The following is a 17755-nucleotide window of genomic DNA, read 5'->3' on the forward strand; positions in this document are numbered from 1 at the left end:
TTTAAAAACATCTGGGTCTATTTAATAACATAGTCTTCTGGATTTTCATCCATATTTTTTAAAAGATCATGTCACTTCACATGGGTCACTGTGGTAGAGTAGTTTAGTCAGCAAAGCCCCAAGGCAGTCACACCAAGCAGTCACACCCAGGAGCAAGTGAGCTCAGCCTTCAGCTGGATAAAGACTCCCGGCCTCGAGAGAGTCTTGCCAAAATGCAGTGCCTCCCTGGGCAAGGGGAGAGCTGCTTTGTGGCAAGTGGCTCTGGCCCTCTGGGTGGTCTTTGTGGCCGGGGTACAAGCTGCCATTTGACTCAGATTCTCCTGAATCCGATGTGATTTCTGGAATATACTCCCCTATTCTATCCCACTCTCCCTCCCCCACCCAACATCCCTAAGAATCAGATACCAGCCACCTGAAAGAAAAAGAATGACCTTAGACTGCACGAGTTTCTTCTCCAGACCTTAAAGCATCAACCAAGAACATGAGGTCACCAAATCAAAGGAATAAATGGCCAGGAAATGTACTATAAAGCACTGTCACAGGACCACTCGTCCCTCAGGATAACCTCTCCGGACTTTTGTCCTGCCCAACTTACAGCACCATTTCTGGAAGTCAGCTGCTGACTGATAATTAGGTCTAATGGAGAGCGAGAGTTTCCTGTCGGGATACAGACAACACTGTCTTTGCTGGCAGCTGTGCCTCTGCTAATTGTTGGAAACCCGGCTTTTGACACTATGATCGCTCTCTACCACCACGCCCAACTCAGGCAATTTAGCGAAGCCAGCTCCTCACACGTTGAAGGCAGCTCTCAGGTAAGTATCCTACCCACCACCATGGCTGATGCTTTTTTTTTTTTTTTCTCTCGGCTGTGCCAGATCTTAGTGGCAGCACGCGGGCTCTTCGTTGCTGCCTGCGGGATCTTCTTAGCCACATGTGGGATCTTTTTTAGTTGCCAGCATCTTTAGTTGCAGAGTGCAGGCTCTTTTAGTTGTGGCATGCAGGATCTAGTTCCCTGACCAGGGATCAATCCCGGGCCCCCTGCACTGGGAGCATGGAGTCTTAACCACTGGACCACCAGGGACCACTGGACCCTGTGGCTGATTCTTAATAAAGAGACCTGGTTTTAGAACATTCATCCCCAGGGCGAATGCACTTGCAGCTATGTGGGAGTTTCCTGAAATAGGATAAATTCAAGTCAGACCTATAATAGATGTCTTCGAAAATAAGATAAATCCTTGGCCGCTGGAAGACCGGTTTACAAGCAGGAGCATTTGATGGAAAATGCCATCATCCCAAGTGCCACCTCTGTTTCTGGGCTCCCTAACCAGATGCCTGAGAATTAGTGTGAAAGACACCATTTAAAGGGAAAGAGAACAGGGAGAAAGATTTTCCTCCGTATAGTCTCTTGTTTGAACACCATGCATTACACTCATCTTTTCCCCTCTAATTAGAAATGGCATCTTTATTCCACACTAACGTTCTTTCTCTTTTCCATAAAATAGAGAAATATACACCTGTAAACTGATAGCCCTGAAAATGGATCTCAATCTTCAGAGGAATAACTGCTGTCTCATTTTTTCTTTGATTTCTTTGATTTTTTCTTTGATTTCACTGCTATTATGTATGTAGCACTGTGCCTTCTGTCTTATATACACAAGTGATTGATTACATCGCTTGAATTCTGTAATTGTTCCAAACCTGTATTCTGTTTACTGGCCACTTCTTCAATTTCAGGGAGTGAAGAGGGAGAAATGCAGGAGGAAGAATATATCCCATTCAGTGGTAATTTACCAGTCTATGTGAAAAAAAGATCAGTAGTCTTGCCTTATCCTGCCTTCCCTTCTAAAGAATCAATAACACAGACATTCTGAAAACACAGAAGAGAAGAATGTAGGCTGTAAGATCTAAAAGGAAGTTCACTGCTCATTTCTTCTAGGGTAGGAAAGCTATGCCGATTTATGACTCAGGAAAAGTTTCATGGTTTGGCACCAACATCTTAACAGTGACTCTCAACAGTCTTTACCACATGTAATATGTACTACAGGCCAGAAATAACCATGGGAAGCAGGTTCGAGTTTTTTCTTCTATCTGCAAGTTTTCATAAAAACGTAAAGGCTGCCTGGATGAAATACATGCATAGTGTATAGGACTATTACCATCTATTTTTACCGAGAGTATTTTTTTTAGTAATCTTGGCTCAGGGCTTTCTTTCTCTGTGCCTATTTCTTATTTATGGAAAGCTGTCTCCTTAACTGCCCAGTGTTAAAATCCCTCCAGCAGGGGGCTTCCCTGGTGGCGCAGTGGTTGAGAGTCCGCCTGCCGATGCAGCGGATGCGGGTTCTTCCCCCGGTCCGGGAAGGTCCCACATGCCGCAGAGCAGCTGGGTCCGTGAGCCATGGCCGCTGAGTCTGCGCATCCGGAGCCTGTGCTCCGCAACGGGAGAGGCCATAACAGTGAGAGGCCCGCGTACCGCAAAAAAAAAAAAAAAAAAAGTCCTTCCAGCAGTTTTCCTATCACTCTTCAAATGTCCCTGGAATTCCACTGCTTACTCAAAGATTTTTCTTATCCAAATGGGAATGATGAAGTATGGCTGCACTTTCCATCCCAGTCCTGGGCATATACCCGGAGAAAACCATAATTCGAAAAGATAATGCACCCCAGTGTTCATTGTAGCACAACTTACAATAGCCAAGACATGGAAACAACCTAAATGTCCATCAACGGATGAATGGATAAAGAAGATGTGGTTCATATATACAATGGAATTATTACTCAGCCATAAAAAAGAATGAAATAATGCCATTTGCAGCAGCATGGATGGACCGAGAGATTATCATACTAAGTGAAGTAAGTCAGACAGAGAGAGACAAATATCATATGATATCATTATATGTGGAATCTAAAAAAAGGATACAAATGAACTTATTCACAAAACAGAAACAGACTCACAAACTTAGAAAACAAACTTATAGTTACTGAAGGGGAAATGTGGGAGGGGGGAGGGATAAATTAGGAATTTGGGATTAGCAGATATACACTACTATATATAAAATAGATAATCAACAAGGACCTACTGTATAGCACAGGGAACTTTACTCAATATTCTGTAATAACCTATATGGGAAAAGAATCTGAAAAAGAATGGATACATGTATATGGATAACTGAAACACTTTGCTGTACACCTGAAATTAATGCAAATTGTAAATCAACTATACCCCACTATAAAATAAAAATTAAATTAAAATAAAAGTTCTATTCAAACCTCAAAAAAAAATGTATCCTTTAAAGAACCTCATTTAGCTTCTTTTGAGGAAGGACATGAGTTCAATGTACTGTCATTCAGGTTGGCTAAATAGGCCCCAGTGTTGCACGGGATGCCAGTCACTGTGATAATTCAGATGATCCTTTTTTTTTTTTTTTTTTTTTTGAGGTTACCAGAATGCTTTCATTTGGATTGCTCTTCTCTCATGAATGTACAGGGGCATTTGTTATTTTACTGATGGTAAAATTAGAGCCTAGAGAAATTAGGTAACTTACCTGTTAGAAACTGCCAGGGCAGGGCTGGGACTCAGGTTTCCTGATTCCAAATTCCTAAGCAGGTCATGACAGAGTAATAACTACAAAACTTAGTAACTAGATTTCTTGAAAGGATTTTCTTAAAAGCATTTTGCCAGAGTCTAATTTTAGAGTTCAAGTGATAACAGCATTGTCACGTTTCAACTGGTTTGTAATTTCTCTTTGTGAAAAACATACTTTTACCGCAGGGAAGAGTTAAAATATTCTTTCCAGGGTCTTTGCTGTGCTTTAATTATTGAGCATTACTCCAAGAGTATTTATATTTTGATACTGAAGATGCACACTTACCATGCACAATTACTTTCAAGGGAGGGAAAAGAAGGAGAGTTAGAATTACCATATGATCCAGCAATTCCACTTCTGGGAAGTGGAATTCTTCCCTAAAGAACTGAAAGCAGGGACTTGAACAGATACTTGTAACTCTGATGTTCATAGCAGCGTCATTCACAACAATCAAAAGGTAGAAGCAAGGGCTTCTCTGGTGGCGCAGTGGTTGGGAGTCCGCCTGCCAATGCAGGGGACATGGGTTCGTGCCCCGGTCCGGGAGGATCCCACATGCCATGGAGCGGCTGGGCCCGTGAGCCATGGCCACTGAGCCTGCACGTCCGGAGCCTGTGCTCCGCAACAGGAGAGGTCACAGCAGTGAGAGGCCCGCGTACCGCAAAAAAAAAAAAAAAAAGGTAGAAGCAACCCAAGTATCCATACATGGATGAATGGATAAACAAAACGTGGTCTATGCATACAATGGAATATAATTCAGCTTTAAAAAGGAAGGAAGTTCTGATATTTGCTACAATATGGATGAACCTGAGGATATTACGCTAAGTGAAACAAGCCAGTCATAAAGAATATAGGTTTCCACATATATGAGGCACTTAGAATAATTAAATTCATAGAGACAGAAGGTAGAATGATGGTTGTCAGAGCCTAGGGGGAGGAAATAATGGGGAGTGAGTGTTTAATGGGGACAGAGTATTACTTGGGGAAGATGAAAAAGTTCTGGCGATGGATGGTGATGAAGTTTGCACAACAGTGTGAATGTACTTAACGTCACAGAACTGTACACTTAAAATGGTTAAAATGATAAATGTTCTGTTTTACATAGTTTAATACCCCCCCACACACACACACACGAGACAGAACAATTAACCCTAATCTGGAGGGAGGAATATAAGGAAGGCTTCTCAGAGGAGGTGGTTTCATCCTGAAAGATGAGAAGAGGGTTGGTAGGCAGGAGAGAAGGAAAAGTTCCTCTAGGCTGAGGGAATAACTTCGGGAAGTTGGAAGGCAAATTACACAGTCAGATTCAAGGAATAGCAACTTATCCAGGTGACTGGACACTTGAAGGTAACTAAGCACTTGTGGGTAAGTTACAAGAGATGAAGCTGCAGTGGCAAGGTGAGGGAAATCTTGAGGCCCCCTGCGTGCCACGCAAGAATTTGGGGCTTTATTCTGTAGGCAATGGGAAGACTGGAGTCCTTTAAGCTTGGGGACATGATCAAGCTTGCATTTTGGAAAGATAATGCTTGGCAGTTGTGTGAAGAATGGGTTGTAGGGGAAAGACTAGAGGCAGGGACAGTGGTGGACAGAGTCTGGCAAAAGCCTGAGAGAGAGACAATGAGGGCCGAGCTGAGAGGACGTGGAATGGAGGGGGCTGTTTAGCAGGATGTGAAAACCAGCAGGAGGTGGGCAGTGAGAAAGCTTGTGGAGTGGAGGACAGCCCAGGCCACTTGGCTTCTGAGTGCACGGAGTTGTCTTTTCATCCACTTCCGTCTTTTCATCTTCATCCACATCCCCAGCCCAGCTGACCCACCCACAAGTTCTCCAGGTCTCCTGTCTCAGAACAAGCACTCAATACCCCTCCCAACCTTGACCCTAATTGGGCTTACTCTTCCCTCCCAATCCCTAAACCCCTGACTTCCATACTGTCCTCGGCCGCCTTCCATCTGGCAGGCATTCTGGCTCTTGCTAGCTTTCCCTCCAATCTCACCCGCAGTCTTTCCCTTCCCCTCCAACTCCAGCCACAGAATTTGTTACTTATCCCTTCATAATTCCCCACTCCAGTCCTTAGTTCTGTGCTGTCTCCCTCCTCCGCCTAGACCAGTCTCTAGCCTCTGAGATACAGGGACTTGAGCTATCCTTAGCACAGATCAGGAATATAGTAGAGGCTGAAGGGTTAGAGATCTAGCAGTGGGGGTGAGAGTGAGAGTGAGAGTGAGAGTGAGGGAGAGGGAGAGAGAGAGAGAGAGAGAGAGAGAGAGAGAGAGAGAGAGAGAGAGAGAAAGAAAATGCACTTTGGATATGTTGGGTTTGATGTACTTCGTCCAATAACATCTCACAGAAGTCCACCTGCACCCACTTACTGCGTGAGTCCTTGTACCTATGCCATGCCCAAGACAGTCAACCTCAGTTTACTGGCATCCAAGAATCAGAGCTGGACTCTCTCGAATAAGGGTCACTGGCTCATCGCATTCTCCTTCCTTTCTGCGCAGTATCTCCGGGCAAGCGGTCTGTAGGAACCAGCTCCAGAAAGCACCAAGGCTGCCAGGAATTCAGCTGTTAATCATCTTCCTCAGTGGTTCTAAAGCTCTCAGCCTGTACCCAGCCTGCCCACCAAATCTGCGCACCTGCTTGGCTGGCACTGGGAGGTCTCAGAAACACTTTAACCTACCTGTACAGTGATTGTCTTTTTCAGGTGAGCAAGGAACTTCCCTTTGGTCGTCACTCTGTAGGCATCTTCACTGCAGGCTCATTAGCAACCACCTACTCTGTGTTGCTGCAGTGAAACTGGTCTCCACGCTGTTATGCAAGCCGGTTCTCTTGTTTGCAGTTCACTTCTGGCTTCTGTTCAGCTGACTTAGGACAGAATCATTCTCCTGACATTATAAGAACATGCCCAGTTGAGTCAAACAAACTGAAACCCCATTAAATGGCAAAGGCAAATCCTGCTGCACTCTCTGATGTCACTGGGTGCAGATGGCAGAGGAATAGCTTTGTGCACCAGAAGAACCTCCCAACACCACTTCCCCATGGAAGAATGGACACTCGGCCAAAAGAAGCAATGCACCAAACACTCTGGCACTACAGCTGCTCTTTTCAAAGCCAGATCGTCATTGGAAAGGACTTCTTGTGAGCTCTCTGCTGCTCTTTCATTTGGAGATGGGGCTAGGCAATCTCTGTGTTGCCGGCAAGGCGAGTGGCCCTCTCTCCCTCCGGCTCTTTGGCAGATGGCCATGCTGATCACATGGGGAAGTTGGCAAAACGAGTCCGATTCCTTTGCAGTGTAGCTGCAGCAAGGATTTCCAGTTAGTGATTTTGTGATGGCTGCGGTGAGTCATAGCGCCCTGATTCTCCTGCAGAGGGTGAGGGCCTGTGTTTGTCCCCGTGAGGATCATCATTACTCTTGTTCTGAGAATTCTGCAGTCCTTGGAGGACCTAGAACCAAACTAAACTCCAGAATGTGAGTCCTGAGCCTGGCAGCTGCCACTCACCATCTGGTTGCAAACTTTCACCAAGCTTGCAGTGTAGAGTTTTTTGGCTCTTCTTTTGTGCTGACATCTGCCCCTTTCCTTTTCTTTGTGCTATTATTCTTTTTTAAATTTTTGATTTAAAAATACTCTCATCTTTTTAATCTCATGCCTGTTATGGATTTCTGGACTAATATTTTTATTAACAAATTCATGGGCATATATATATATATAAAACAATAAATTGTTACCTTTTATTCAGCACTTAAGCCAGGCCCTAGGTTAGCACCTTACAAACATTATTGTATTTAATTCTCACGACAATTCTGCCAAATAAGTATCTTTGTTCCCATTTTACGGATAAGAAATCTGAGACTTGCCCAATGTCACATTGCTTTATTTATTTATTTATTTATTGTTCTCAAGTAGTTGCTTTATTCCTGTCAATTATTTGCTTTAATATTTACTTTATTTAAAAAAATTTATTGAAGTATAGTTGATTTACAATGTTGTGTTCATTTCAGGTATACAGCAAAGTGATTCAGTAGTGTATATATATATATATATATATACATACACACACACACACACACACACACATACATATATTCTTTTTCAGATACTTTTCCATTATGGTTTATTACAAGATAATGCATATAGTTCCCTGGGCTATACAGTAGGACCTTGTTGTTTATCTATTTTATATACAGTAGTTTGTATAGTCTAATCCCAAACTCCTAACTTATCCCTCCCCCTACCCTTTCCCCTCTGGTAACCATAAGTTTGTCACACTGCTTTTAAACGATAGCACTAGTTAGTTTAACTTCCAGTTCCACTCTCTTAACTACTTACTAGGCTACTCTGTGTGTAAGTGTGTGTGTGTGTGTGTGTGTGGTGTGTGTGAGATACATAATACATATAAGTATATACAGACTATAAAGAAGGTGTACAATAAATGTTTGTTGTTACTATTATGTATTATATGTATTTGCTCCAAACTTTCAGTGTTATTACTGTACCTAGAAATTGATGCTGATTATGTTATATTCTGGACACAGATTACAGCTAAACAAATTCATATTATAACATCATGGTGGCACCTAGAACAGTGGCTATTAAAGTGGATGCTTATACTAGGTTTTATCACATTACTTATGGTTCTCCATTTCCATGCCCAGCTGAACACCAAAGCACCTGGCATAGTTCCTAAACAAATAACTGTAAATGTATTCAAATATATTATGTGCCATGTATGTATTAGGCCCTTGATGAATATCTTTTCAATGAATAGTGATTGCAATCTCTGCTTGTAATGACTGTCACTGCTTGGGCTGTGTCTGGGACTCCCCCAGCCACACTCAGTGAAATGAGTGTAGGCGGACCGTATTTACCATCCTTGTGTCAGCTCTCATGTCTAGCTGACAACTCAGTGAGTGACACACACCCAACAGAGATGTCAGGGTCAAAGGGACTGAGAGAAAGTTCCTTATCTTTCTAACATGAAAATTGTCTGAATGCTATAGAAATGAAGTCACCATCAATGTATACTTCTAGGGGAAAAAATTCCTTCTTCACTTTGAAAGGTTTGTTACCTGTGTTTCATGTTGTAACACACAAAAAAGCCCTGAAGTATTCCAAATACCTCTGAAGACTTACCTCTCCAGAGTTCCTTGCGATTATCACGATGCTTCCTGACTCATTTAATACGACTGCTGTATGATCACTTACTACTGCTCGATGTAATGAATTAATGTTTTCTTCCTGGAAGCTTGCTGGAGGAAAAACTGTCTTGGCCCAGTTAGGAACTTAGAGACCCTTGTTAATGAACAGTATGCAAATGATTCATTTGGAAGACAGAGTACCTTTACAGGTTTCAACCATTTAGTTAAACACTCTTCTGAGGCACAGAATGATACCGAATGGCTTGAAAGTTGATGCAGATTCCAAAATGCCTGATTTATTGATATATTTTCAGTAGCAGTGATCCTTCCTTGGAGGTCTTAGAGATGCTGATTTTGCCAGATAAACAGTCAAGGCAACACAAACAGAAAACTAGATTTTCTCTAAAATATTTCTAACTTGCAGAATCTGTGCAGCTCAATTACTATAATGCACTAAATGGGACTCAGGTAGTTTGAAAGAGTTACCTTCGTAAAGGTGTGTTATTCTTTCATTTATTTAGAATTTATAACCCTGCCTAGTTCTGAAAGGGCACAAGATAGTTTTCCAAACATAAACATAATAAAAAACAGGGTAATTTAAGATTGAAAATACAATAGGGACTCTGTAAATGGGTGAATATAACCAGTTACCTGAGATGAGCCGATTATTATAGTTGGGCTCTGAATTTGGCCTAGATTCCTGGTAACCAATGCACAAAAGGAAATAAGATGGATGCCATAGGTTACCATAGGTCAGACCAAAAAAAAGGGAAAAAGTTTAAATCTTGTATCTGATAAAGATAAATGGCACTAAATCAGCATTAAATTAATTGGCATTAAATTCAAGGGGGGGATAAACCATTTATTCCTGAAGAGTTATTGTACTCTTTAAAACATATCAACAGGAAACGATAAAAGTCATTAAATATTTCCCGTTTATAGGTTGTCTACTATTATTATTAAAGATGAGAGAATGACATATTAAAAATATGTCAGGGGCTTCCCTGGTGGTGCAGTCGTTTAGAGTCTGCCTGCCGATGCAGGGGACGCGGGTTCGTGCCCGGGTCCGGGAAGATCCCACATGCCGCGGAGCGGCTGGGCCCGTGAGCTGTGGCCGCTGAGCCTGCGCTCCGCAACGGGAGAGGCCACAACAGTGAGAGGCCCGCGTACCACACACACACACACACACAAAAAATGTCAGGACTTCCCTGGCGGTCCAGTGGTTAAGACTCCACGCTTCCACTGCAGGGGGCACAGGGTCAATCCCTGGTCAGGGAACTAAAATCCCACGTGGCACAGCCAAAAAAAAAAAAAAAAAAATCAGAGTTACGGGGGGAGTGGAGTGGAGAGAAAAGCTCAAGTTACTATCTTTCTTTTTTTTTTTTTTTTTTTTTGCGGTACGCGGGCCTCTCACTGTTGTGGCCTCTCCCTTGCGGAGCACAGGCTCCGGACGCGCAGGCTCAGCGGCCATGGCTCAGGGGCCCAGCCGCTCCGCGGCATGTGGGATCTTCCCGGACCAGGGCACGAACCCCCCTGCATCGGCAGGCAGACTCTCAACCACTGCGCCACCAGGGAAGCCCTCAAGTTACTATCTTTCATAAGCCTTCAATACCTGTTCCTGTGGTGTGGAAGGGGTGAGAGAGCAGTTGGGTAGGAAAGACGTACGGTTACTCTCCTGCTGGGTGGCGTGTAGTGCGCGGCCGTACAGAGAGGACTGAAAACTCAGTTAACTCAGATGCTTGGAACTACCATCCCTCTTCCCCACCCTCCCATCCCCTAGAATCCTTTCAAAGAGCGGTCATAAAGTTTATTGTAGGCAACTTACATACAGGCAGGCCCAGGAGGAAGATGATCCAGAGGCATCCGCAGTTGCACCCCGGGACACCCAAAGGGGTTCAAGGGAATATAAAGGGGCCAAACACAAAGACAGAATCTGATTACTAAGGGAAAAGCAGGTCCGCACCAATGAGAACTGGGGTTTTTTCTTCCCTTCCTCGAGGACCATTAACCACCTGCTTCAGCAAAAGGCATTCTTCCAGTTTTCATATCAGATGAGGGCAAGGGTAAAAGTTGACAGGGAACTTATCTGGCTTGGGCGTATGGCTCGTGAGTTAGGATAAAACTCAGACACCCAGAAAAGGGAGGGGGTAGGACTGCGGGCCTAAGATGGAGCTGACAAAATAGAGTCAGTGTTGCTCAGTCACACAGAACTATACACTTAAAAGGATAAATTAAAGAAGAAAGTGATCTGGCGGGGATTTGTTACTCAGTGTCCCAGGATGAAAGCTAACTGCGGACATGGTCCCAGCAGAGCTCCAGTTAGAATGCACTTTTCTAGGAGTTTTCAGTTCAGCCCTGGGGATGAAAAGTGCTTCCAGGTCTCTGCACTGCTCATGCTCTTGGAAAGAATTGTGCAGAGAGCTCTTTCTTTGCATGTTCATCCACATATCCAGGCACCCCTGCTCTATGCTGGGAGCCCTCCACGCTGTTACACCATCTTCCCGTCACTGCTAAAGCCTTGCTCTGAAAAATGTGGCTCTCTCAATCCCAACCCAAGCTGTGCTCCTGCTCTGGCCTAAGCCCCCCATTAAAGCTGCTGGGAGAGCTGAGTACTCACTCAGCTTTCTTTCCCATTCCTCATTTTATTCTTCCTCCAGACTGAAAACACTTTAATCCTGTGCATGCCATGATGGGCTAGGTGGGGTCCACTGTTGGAGACACAACAGAAGCAAATTATAATACAATGTGGTATGTTTTATAACACAGGTAGTGAATGTACAAAGAAGATTGGGATTTCCTATTAAAATGGGATCCAGAAAAGCTCAAAGGAGTTAATTTTTTTTAATGTATTATGATAGCCAAGACATGGAAACAACCTAAATGTCCATCAACAGATGAATGGATAAAGAAGATGTGGTACATACATAAGATGGAGTACTACTCAGCCATAAAAAAGAATGAAATAATGCCATTTTCAGCAACATGGATGGACCTAGAGATTATCATACTAAGTGAAGTAAGTCAGACAGAGAGAGACAAATACCATATGATATCACCTATATGTGGAATCTAAAATAGGACACAAATGAACTCATCTACGAAACAGACTCACAGACATAGAGAACAGACCTGTGGTTGCCAAGGGAGAGGGGGCACAGGGGAGGGATGCATTGGGAGTTTGGGGTTAGCTGATGCAAGCTCTTATATATAGAATGGATAGACAACCAGGTCCTACTGTATAGCACAGGGAACTATATCAGTATCATGTGGTAAACCATAATGGAAAAGAATCTGAAAAAGAATGTATATACATGTATAACTGAATCACTTTGCTGTACAGCAGAAATTAATGCAACACTGTAAATCACCTATACTTGAATAAAATAATTTTTTTAAAAAATTTAAAATGTATTGTGAAATATTATATATGTAATTAATAATAATGGCTAACCTTTATTGAGTGCTATTCTAGTTACTTTACAGGAATTAGTACATTTAAGCCTCAGAGTAATCCTAAGGGCGCTGTGGTTACCCCTATTTTTGAGATAGGAAATTTAGGCACAGAGAGATTAAGTAACCACCAAGTAACACAGATGGACAGCGCTTGAGCCAGAATTTGAACCTGGGCAGTTTCTTTCCAGAGCCTCCCTGACAGCCACTTCATTATACTTTCTCTCCTATATTAACCAGAAAGTAATATAATGAACTTTCTGTTCTTGCCAGAAAGTTTAATCAAACCTTAATATTTGCTGTAATTTCTTCAGACTCTTTAAAAATATAAAACAGTACGGCTGTGCTAAATGCAATGTAGTATCCTGGACTGAATCCTGGAACAGAATAAAAAATAGTGGAGGGGCTTCCCTGGTGGCGCAGTGGTTGAGAATCTGCCTGCCGATGCAGGGGACACGGGTTCATGCCCCGGTCCAGGAAGATCCCACATGCCGCGGAGCAGCTAGGCCCGTGAGCCATGGCCACTGAGCCTGCGTGTCCGGAGCCTGTGCTCCTCAATGGGAGAGGCCGCAACGGTGAGAGGTCCGCGTACCGCAGGAAAAAAAAAAAAGTGGAAAAACTGGTAAAATCTGAATAAAGTCTAATACTTAGTTGTACCAATGTTAATTTCTTAGTTTTGATCCATGTTATGATGGTTATGAAGATGTAAACATTAGGGGAAGCCTGGTGTAGGGTATATGGGAACTCTCTGTACTCTCTTTGCAATTTTTCTATAGATCCAAAATTATTCCAAAATAAAACATTTATTAAAAATAATAACAATAGTATGGATATGAAACATCATCGATACCTTTCTCTTATGGCTCCTCCCCAGAGGTCATCATTACCCAGAATGCAGTGCTTATCATTCAAAAAGCCTAACAACTATCCCTTCCCACCATCCTTACCCCCTGGTAACCATAAGTTCGTTCTCTAAGTTTGTGAATCTGTTTCTGCTTTGTCAATAAGTTCATTTGTATCATTTTTTTTTAGATTCCACATATAAGCAATATCATACACTATTTCTCTTTCTCTGTCTTACTTCACTCAGTATGACAATCTCTAGGTCCATCCATGTTGCTGCCACTGGCATTATTTCATTCTTTTTAATGGCTGAGTAATACTCCATTGCATATATGTACCACATCAGGAGGTTTGGGATTGACATGTACACACTGCTATCTTTTAAATGGATAATCAACAAGAACCTACTGTATAGCACAGGGAACTCTGCTCAGTATTATGTAACAACATAAATGGGAAAAGAATTTGTAAAAGAATGGATTCATGTATATGTATAACTGAATCAGTTTGCTGTACACCTGAAACTATCACAACAGTGTTAATCAACTATACTCCAATATAAAATAAAAAGTTAAAAAAAAAAGCCTAACTGCAAGTATACTGAACTGTTGGCCAAGAGCAGCAATTTTTAAAGATTTCTTTCTTTTCAATTTTTTTTCAGATGAATGTATTTACTTATTTATTTATTTTTTGAAGTGTAGTTGATTTACAATGTTGTGTCAATTTCTGCTGTACAGCAAAGTGATTCAGATATATATATATATACACATATATATACACATACACATGATTTTTGAAAATATTCTTTTCCATTATGGTTTATCATAAGATATTGAATATAGCTCCCTGTGCTGTATAGTAGGATCTTATTGTTTATCACTTCTATATATAATAGCTTACATCTGCTAATCCCCAAATCCTAGTTCATCCCTCCTCCAACCCACTCCCCTTTGGCAACCACAAGTCTCTTTTCTATGTCTGTGAGTCTGTTTCTGTTCACAGATAGGTCCATTTATGTTCTATTTTAGATTCCACATGTAAGAGATATCATATGGTATTTGTCTTTGTCTAACTTACTTCACTTAGTATGATCATCTCTAGGTCCATCCACGTTGCTGCAAATGGCATTATTTTGTTCTTTTTCATGGCTGAGTAGTATCCCATCGTATATATGTGCCACTTTTTTTTTTTTTGTGGTACGTGGGCCTCTCACTGTTGTGGCCTCTCCCGTTGCGGAGCACAGGCTCCGGACACGCAGGCTCCGGACACGCAGGCTCAGCGGCCATGGCTCACGGGCCCAGCCGCTCCATGGCATGTGGGATCCTCCCGGACCGGGGCATGAACCCATGTCCCCTGCATCGGCAGGCGGATTCTCAACCACTGCGCCACCGGGGAAGCCCTGTGCCACTTCTTAAACAAGATTTCTTAATGCCTTTGGACTTCAGTGAGAGGTCAGGAAGGAGGTTCCTCTAGAGACCCTGCCCCTCCTTCAAGCAGCAACACTGCTCTGAGCCCCTCCCCTTCATCAACTCAATTTCATCCTGACCAGCTGCCCAGCCCACAGCCTTGGTCCCACCACAGACCTCATCGAGGAGGCCACCTGTAGGCCACTGCCACTGCCCCTCTGCAGTCCCTTCCCCTCAACATTTCCCTGACCAAATTTCTCTGAGCTTTAGGACACATGAGGACACATGAGGACCTCTGAGAGTTGCCAGTCTCTATTACAACCCAGGCCAGTAGACAAGAGCCCCGAAGTGCAGCCCTTTTCTATAGGAGAGACAAGAGTCACACCATGTGGCGTGTTCTAAATGGGAGAACTCCCACTGAAAGCCCGGAAGGCTATTTCCTCAGCACTCAAACTGTGCGTCTGGACAACTTCCCCCCTCCAGCCGCCCACACACACAGGGTCCTGCACTGGGACGGGGGAGGGACAGGGCTCTGAGGGTCCCTTTCCTTGCTTCTGAGGTCAAGGTATTTCCCTTATGTCTAAAGGTCATTAGAAGGGTGATAGCTCTGAGACCTCATTCGTCTGTTTATTTAAAGATTCCATTAATTAAAAAAAAAAAAAAAGGGCTTCCCTGGTGGCACAGTGGTTAAGAATCCACCTGCCAATGCAGGGGACACGGGTTCGAGCCGTGGTCCAGGAAGGTCCAACATGCTGCAGAGCAACTAAGCCTGCGCACCACAACTACTGAGCCTGCGCTCTAGAGCCCATGAGCCACAACTACTGAGCCCACATGCCACAACTACTGAAGTCCACATGCCTAGAGCCCGTGCTCCGCAACAAGAGAAGCCACCGCAATGAGAAGCCCGTGCACCACAACGAAGAGTAGCCTCCACTCACCGCAACTAGAGAAAGCCCACGTGCAGCAACAAAGACCCAACGCAGCCAAAAATAAATAAATAAAATAAATAAATTATAATAAATAAATAAAGATTCCCCCAGAATATTACTAAGCAATAAAAAAGAACAAAATAATGCCATCTGCAGCAACATGGATGGACCTATAGATTGTCATACTGAGTGAAGTAAGTCAGACACAGAAAGGCAAATATCATATGATATCGCTTATACGTGGAACCTAAAAAAAAAGGAGGGGTACAAACGAACGTATTTATAAAACAGAAGTAGAGTCACAGATGTAGTAAACAAACTTATGGTTACCAGGGGGTAAGGGGGGTGCGGATAAATGATAACCTGCTATATAGCACAGGGAACTCTACTCAGTACTCTGTAATGGCCTATATGGGAAAAGAATCTTAAAAGAAAAAAAAAAAAGAAAGAAAAGTGGATATATGTATATGCATAACTGATTCACTTTGCTGTACACCTGAAACTAATGCAACATTGTAAATCAACTAGACTCCAATTTAAAAAATTTAATTATCAAAAATAAAAGCAAAAAAAAAAAAGATTCCCCCTTCATGTTGTTTATAAAAAAGTAACTGTGAAGCTAGAGATTCACAGAGGCCCTCACAGAGGAGCCATAGACAGCCTGACAAGCAGGACTGGTTAAGGCTGTGCGAGGCTGACCAGGAGAGTTAAGAAAGGGGAAGTGTCTGGCCAAAGCCTCTGGGAAAATAAATAGGCTTATCAGTTATCCTTTGACCTGCAGATACTGTTCTTTTGTCAGGAAAAACAGACCATGCAGTTTTGGGATTCCTGAAAGGTAACCCGGGAAAGTGGGAGGAGTGGTGTCTCCTGGTTCTCCCACATGCGGGGCATCTAGTGCTAGATTCAGAGGCAGAAGGACAGCAGACACGAATTACTTGTCTGTGCTTTTTCTAAAATTAACACAAAAAAGAGAATATCCACAGGAGAGGGAGTAGGAATGGGGGAAGAAGGAGAAGGGGAGTTCAGACTAAGCCGCTTGTTTACCTCACTTCAGCTTTTAAGGGCCGACAACCCTAACCAGTAAGACACGGCTACTTGGGTCAGCACTGAAGTAAATATCTGAGGTGATAGGTCTTTGTTTTCTCTACTCATTCACCTAATTTCTTTTGAAAAGTCTACAAAGCGTACTGGATTGTGAAATTTGTTTCACACTACAGACATCTAGAATCACAAGATTTTAAAGAAGGATCATTGTGGATTTTAGAGTGAAATGTGATGGTAAGATACATAAAGCTAAGTCATGAAGTTCTATGTTATAGAAAAAAAAAAACACGTTCACAGGTTTCTTAACAATCAGGGCCATCATTGTTTATGTTTCCAAGTAGAAATGGATTTCCTCACTTCAGGCACTGACGTGTGGTCCTAAAACCCGTGCGTGAGCCGGAACGCCTGACTTCTACCTCAGTCCTGCTGACACCAGATACTTGACCGTACATGAGAAGTGAACCGCCTGTATATGATCGCTAAGAGGCTGTAATCAATGTTGTTCATAAAGCTGGAGAGCAAAGTGGACATAGGCAAACACAAAATCCACACGGCAAGTATACAGAGATTACACACACAACATAATGATGAAGGCACTGTGATTAATAATGTGAAATGAGAAGTGTTGCTCTCACAGATTATTAGCAAATGAAATTCTCTCCAGAGATGATGCATGTTGAAACTGGTTGAATATTGATGGGACCTTCAGCTTCTGAACTGGAAGGGTCTGTGTGTATTCTACTGTGAATGACTTTCAGAGAAGGAGTTTAAACAACTTTCCCACGTAATTGTCTCAATGTCTAAATGAGCCTGACGGTGAGAAAGCTATTCCTTTCATTTACTCCACTGCTACCTTTGCTCTTAATCCCATGAGGTGGGGCCAAAAGGGCATGTATTTAGATATGAGCCTGTCCTGGCTGTGCTACTTCTTGCTTTGTGCGTGAACCGGAGGGAGGGAAATGACCCTCTGCTCCCAGTTCCCTTGTCTATTAAGGCATCAGTGAGGATAACAATAATGCTTAGAGCTAGTGTCCATGAAAAGCACTCTATACAGAGACAAAAATGCTGATGATTATCATTCTAAGGTGTCATATTTAGAAAAGACAAGTATTAACATGATAAGATTTTAAGCAATTAATGTACTGCAATTCAGTTGCAACCACATGGAAGAACTGCACAAAACATAATGTGAAGTGGAGGAAGCCAGACTCAATACAGTAGGTTCTATGTGATTCTACAGAGGGGCTTCTGGGGACTGGGAACATTCTCTCTTGATCTGTGTGTCGTTGACACGGGTGTGGTCAGTTTGCGATCACTCATCCCTTCTGAGCATAGGATGTGTGCCCTTTTCTGTACGTATGTCCTACTTCAACAAAA

General features: G+C 42.8%; 1 protein-coding gene across 1 annotated transcript in view; it reads right to left on the reverse strand.

The window, feature by feature from the left end:
* The window catches only part of LYST (lysosomal trafficking regulator), a 196876-nt gene extending 190318 nt beyond the window's left edge, over positions 1 to 6558 (reverse strand). The window contains exon 1 of the mRNA XM_081229568.1: positions 6250 to 6558. The gene's annotated coding sequence lies outside the window, so the exon portion shown is untranslated. The remainder of the gene's footprint in view (positions 1 to 6249) is intronic.
* Positions 6559 to 17755: the final 11197 nt, after the last annotated feature.

The sequence above is a fragment of the Mesoplodon bidens genome (assembly GCF_964165515.1).
Source record: "Mesoplodon bidens genome assembly, chromosome: 1".
NCBI classification, from domain to species: domain Eukaryota; kingdom Metazoa; phylum Chordata; class Mammalia; order Artiodactyla; family Ziphiidae; genus Mesoplodon; species Mesoplodon bidens.